The following is a 6,000-nucleotide window of genomic DNA, read 5'->3' as shown; positions in this document are numbered from 1 at the left end:
TCCACCGAAAACTAAAATAAATAAATATTAAAATTCTCTCTCTCTCTCTCTCTCTCTCTCTCTCTCTCTCTCTTTAAAATATATGTGTATATATATGTATATATACACACACATACATATATAACACCTTGATTTGCATTTCTTATCACTTATTAAGTTAGACATTATTATCATGTTTTGTCAACTATTTTTCTTCCTTTTTGTGTCTTTTCAATTTTCTACTTGAATATGCATCTTTATTCTGAGTTTTCTAATCTTTTTTTCATTCCTACATTTTCCTATTCCAGCATGACCCTGTTTTTGAAAATGTTTTTTTGATACATTTTTGTATAAGAAAGTATCTTCTCTATTTCTTGTTCAAAAACTTCTTGGCTGTCTCATGTTTAAAAACTTCCAGATGAATGTTAAAATTATTTTCTCAAGTTTCCAAAATCCTGTTGGGATTACAATATGAATTATAGTGAACTTACATCTGAGTTTTAGAAATCTTGGCATGTTTATAGTATTTAGTCTTCTTACCCAAGAACATGTTATTCTACTTAAATTTACATAAACCTTGTATCTCTCCCAGTAAAGTTTTGTAATTTTGTTCAGCCATGTTTCTATTGTTTGTTCCTGAGGATTTTGTAGATTATATTCCCATTGTAAGAGGGTCTTTATTTTCCTTCTATATATTCTCACTTTATTATCAGAATATAGGAAAGCTTGTTGAGTCCGCCCATTCACTGTGTATACAGGCATTTTTTTTAACTCTCATTAATTCTAAAAATTTTAATGTGGAATCTTTTAGGTTTTCTATGTGAATATTTGTTATTACATTCAGTGAAATTTCTATACCAATATTAAATAATTTTACTGATGGAGCACATTCGTCTTTCTTCTGATTTTGATATTTGATTTTTTTAAATTACTGGTTAGTTACATATTCCTAAAAAACCTAAAAACAACATAAGTAATAGCAGTTTAAGAATTTGTATATATTTTTCCAATAGAATGTAAAGCTACAATGATAATTTTTGTACATTTTGTTCACTACTGTATCCCTCCCATCTGGCATAGTATCTGCACAGAGAAGATATTCAGTAAAAAATATTGAATGGATGTAAAGTAGTGAAGAGACTTACCAAGCTCTTTTGGAGTTGTTTAGAAGTTTTCTTTTTGGCAATTTATCACGAATTTTACTCTATACAGATTTTTTATGGCAACAGACACACACAAATATCTGCTTATCTCAAAAACACAGTCTTTCAGCTACTCAAGTATAGATGTTACCAGAAAAAAATGTATTATACTTATATTTCCCCCTGATAATAAGAATGATTATTCAAATTTGATGATGTTTTCCATTATTACCGATTTCTAGAAGGCTGAAAATCATCTTCAGAAAACTTTCAAATTAGCATTTCTAAATTTTGTTGAAAAACATGATGAATTGTTGAAGTCTCAATTGGAGATAGATGTGTAATCCACTCAGTAAAAATGCTGAAAGCAATTTCCCTTCCAAGTCCCTTAATACTTTCCAGAACATATTACAAATGTGAAGGTCACTTAAAACAAGCTGTAAATGTCATTTGAAGTAAAAAAAAATATATATATCACTTAAAATAAAGCACTAGTTTTAACAGACATCATCTCTCAGATTATATAATTAGTTCATTTTGCCTAGATGGGAAATTATTGAATGAATGTAAAGTAATGAATAGTCTTCCCAGGAAAAAGATAAGGGAAGAGAAGCAAACATGTTTGGAGTTAAACTTGCTTATAATGTGTATATTCTTTATCTCTTTTCTTCTGAGACAAGGAAAAGAAATATAGTCCAGTAATTTTGATTCACATATGTTTAATTTTAAATAACATGTCCTCAGCAAAGTACTATGGTAATTTATATGTAATGACTGTAAATATGGTGTCATTGATCAACAGTTGTTTCCTTTGCTGTGCAGAAATTTTTTAATTTGATGTCATTCCACTTATTGATTTTTGGTTTTATTTCTTGCACATTAGGAATATTGTTAAGGAAGACAGTTCTATAGTAGAATGAAATAGACATTATTATTGGTGTGTGTATATACATGACTGCATGACCAATGTGCTTCTGCAACCTGTACACTCAGAAAAATGAGAAATTATATCCCATCTGATTCAAATATATGATATGTCAAGGTCATTGTACTCTCATATGTAACTAATTAAAACAAATTTATAAAAAAACTTTAAAAAAGGAAGACAGTTCTTGTGCGAACATGTTGGAGTATTAGGCCTGCATTTTCTTCCAGTAGTTTAAGGTCTCATTCCTATGTCTTTGATCCACTTTTAGTTGATAATAGACACCAAGTAAAAAGAGAAAAAGGTGGATTTGGGGGTATTTGAGGTAGTAGTAGATAATGTGAGAAGGAGAATACATGTTAAGAGGAGCAAGTATAAACTAGGGCTAGGAAGACAAGATACGGAGAATGATTCCAATTAATTCTTTAAACCATTAGAAGAAATACATTCAAATGGGTTGAAGATACAATGTTAGTGACTGGGATAACAACTAGCCATCAAGATAAAGGAGATATATATATATATATATATATATATATATATATATATATATATATATATACATACATACACACACACACAATTAAATATGATGTTAGAGTTATTTATAGTAAATCATGCCAAAGTGAAGAAAATTCTTGTTAGAGCTTGGTTTGGGTTTCATAAGTATTTGGGACATTTAGAATATGTTCATCATTCTTTGGCTGCGGATGTCTCCAGAGGTGCTGGGACACAAGAGTCATTCCCCTTGTTGCTATGGATCTCCCACCAAGTGGTTCTGGTTTGTCAGCTATGGAGTCTATGATGACTGCCTAAAGGGTGTGGTATTTTGTCTGGTGGTTGTTTCTATTGTATGCAGTTTCAGGGTGCAGGCTTTGGGTTGTCACTGTGATTGCTGTGAGTCACCACGTACCTGCTCCCTTCTACAGGGTCCTTTTCATAGTTGTGTAGTCTGGTGGCTATCTATAAGCATAGGTCCTGTGGTTGTGGATTCTCTATAGGTGATCTGTGATACAGAAACATTCTCCCTGACCTACTCAGCTCACTGAAGTACTATCATTACTACTGAGTAAAGAGATTTAACTGGTTCACCAATGTTCTAGTTTCCACTGCCCCAGGTTATGAATGGAGGGGCCAATGCCTTCTTCTGACAATGACTGAGGCAGGGTTCATTCAGTATCCAAATAGTGCTCTATCACTCAGCAGTTGTGACCTAGGGTCATTTTGGGAGGTGGGTCAGAATGGGAGATGAATCAGCATAGGGGCTGTTGCTATCCATTGCCTTGAACCCAGGCAAATTTCTGCCTTGACTCACCTCCCACTCCTTTTGGTGACAACTGGTGACAATCCCATTTAGTTTCCTGGGGATTCAGGCACCTTCTTGTCATGACCTTCTGCCAGCTGATGCCATAATTTGGGGAATTGTCCCTCTGTGTTGCTGAATATTCAGGCAACTTCTCTCTGGTTGTCCCTATGTAGACTGTGGTCATGATCAGGAGGACAGTCCCTCTAGGCTTCTTAGGACTTCTTAGGATGCACGTCATGCTGTGTGCTGCCCCTGTGTCAGTGGGAGATGGCAGTGGTTCTAATGACTCCCCTTTCCTCTGCTGGGAGCCAAAACTGCCTTGCTGCTCAGATCTTAGTTCTCACTTCCACCACCTTGAATTGCAGGCATCTGCTCTGTTTCTGCCTGGGCTTAGCAGTGGCTGTACAGAGCGCTGGGTTGGGCAGGTGGGATGCTCCACCCTGTTCCACTTGTTTGCAGTGAGGGGAAGGGGGTTTCAGTGACTTTGACTAGTAGCAATCTCTCTACAAGTTCTTTCTAACTGGATTCTTAAGAGAACCCACTGCAGGGGTGCTCTGGGTTAAATTTGTTGCTTTCTAGAGTTGGGGAGATGCTGTGTTGATTTAAAGGGTAACTGGTCAACTGTTGGCTCCCCAAAAAGGCTGCAGTGCCTGGCAAGACTTTCTATTCATGATTTGGCTTTATCCTGCTTGATCTTCTTCAAGGACACAGATATTCCCATCACACTTTAACTTTTTCTACCTTTCTTTCCAAATGTTGTTAATGGGATGAGATTTTCTGTTCTCTCTTTCTCTTTCTTTCTCTCTCTCTCTCTCCCCCCCCCCCCCCCCCCGCTTTCCCTACTTTGGTACAGGTTTGGGGCTTGGGGAATACTGAGCTTATTTTCTGCTCTAGTAACCAATCTTCAATTCTCTTCAGGTACCAGCTTTGTAATATTGCGTCTTAGAACATTTATTTTGTCGCCCACCTCTCAGATAATTGTTCCTTCACTGTCTCTTTTCTGTGTCATTGGGGGGTCTGGAATTCCTGCCTAGCTCCAACATAACAATTTCTAAGCTTTGGCCAACAATATGGAGTATCAATTTATATGCAAATGATTAATTCAAGGAAACTAAAATTCTCACCTACAGACATAGTTTTTACTTCAAGTCAAATGAAAATGGGTCTGCATCTTTGAGACCCCAGGAGGTACTTCACTTAGAGCTGAAGATATATGACATTGCTATGGACAGGGTTAAATGTAAGCCTATCTAGGAGAAATTCCTGAGTAATAGACGAATCTCCATAGTGTAACTAAAAAGGGCCCAATACTTAAACCACATAAATAATATCCTAATATCATTTAATAGTTCTGTCAGTTTCAGAACTAGAGAGATTAATTATCTGCCTCCAGACCTGATGGCAAACACACTGAAAAATATTTAATGTGCTGGTAAAATGTTACCAAGATATCTCTCCATTTGTTCATCTCCTCAACATAGGAAGAGAAAACTGAAACCATAGAATAAGTAGTGATTCTTCTCTATTTAAAGATAAACATACAGAGGCAGGATAATGAGGGGACCAGAATCAGGAGACCAAGTTTTTAGATAACTAATTTGGAGACCCTAATCATAATAATGAAATTATTATTTTTTAATATATTTTTTTTAAATTTGGTATACTAGGAAGTTCCAGGCACTCACTTTCTCATGGAAATATCAAACAAATAGGTAAAGACAAACTAAAATAAATGTAAAGGAACACTATAAACCAGTCAAAGATCTGCAGTAACTAAGAAATCACCCAATTAAGAAAAAGTCACATTAAAAACAATAAGAAATGCTGTCTTTTATTTACTAACCTTTGATTCATCCCTTCCCTGGTAGGATAAAGTTGTGAGGAGGCAGCCCAATTTCCAGCTACAACCATTGGACAAAAGAAGCAGAGTAGAAATTGTTCATGAAATTGTGGCCTGTTTGTAGACTCCTTGAGTGACTGGGTCTCTGTTTTGCCTGTCTTGAAGCTCAGAAAAGGAATAGCAGCACACTTTAGATCTTAGTACTGAAGCCATGAATGAAGACATTTGAAAAATGCAGGGGGACTGCAGTCCTGTGGACGCCTGGTGGCAAGAGATTAAAGACAGAGGAATGCAATAGAATATCTAAGGCCCCAAAGAAGCCAGTGTGAAACTCTTTGGGAAATTAATATATTTAAAAGCATACCATTAAAACTGAAGAAACATGAAAAAGTACACATATAGGCCTAGACAGGACATGTGTCCAAAAAAGACTGAAAAGATCATAGCATTTGCCCTGGACTGATCGCACAGTTCAAAGGCTCTCTATTTAATGAAGGTATCCCACACAAATCTGCAAAGACTAAGAGATGGCTTTTTAAAAGTTTTATTTTAATGCTCAATTTTTCAAAGAATAAAAAAGGGACGCATGGCTCACTTAAAGGCTCATTTTTGCTCTTAAATACAAAGTAAGCTTATAATATACTATTAAGTCCCAATGATAACCACAAATAAAATATCTTTAGAACACAGACAAAAATAAATGAAAATGCCATCAAAATTTATCACTCCAAAAATCATTTAAATACAAAAAAGTTTAGTATTAGAGGAAATGAGCAGTAAAAAAAGCTATAGGACATACAGAAAAAAT

This window comes from Marmota monax, unplaced genomic scaffold (genome assembly GCF_021218885.2).
Source record: "Marmota monax isolate L192 unplaced genomic scaffold, Marmota_monax_Labrador192_F-V1.1 WCK01_AAM20220418_F8-fsc00155, whole genome shotgun sequence".
NCBI lineage: Eukaryota > Metazoa > Chordata > Mammalia > Rodentia > Sciuridae > Marmota > Marmota monax.
This window is presented reverse-complemented; position numbering follows the sequence as displayed.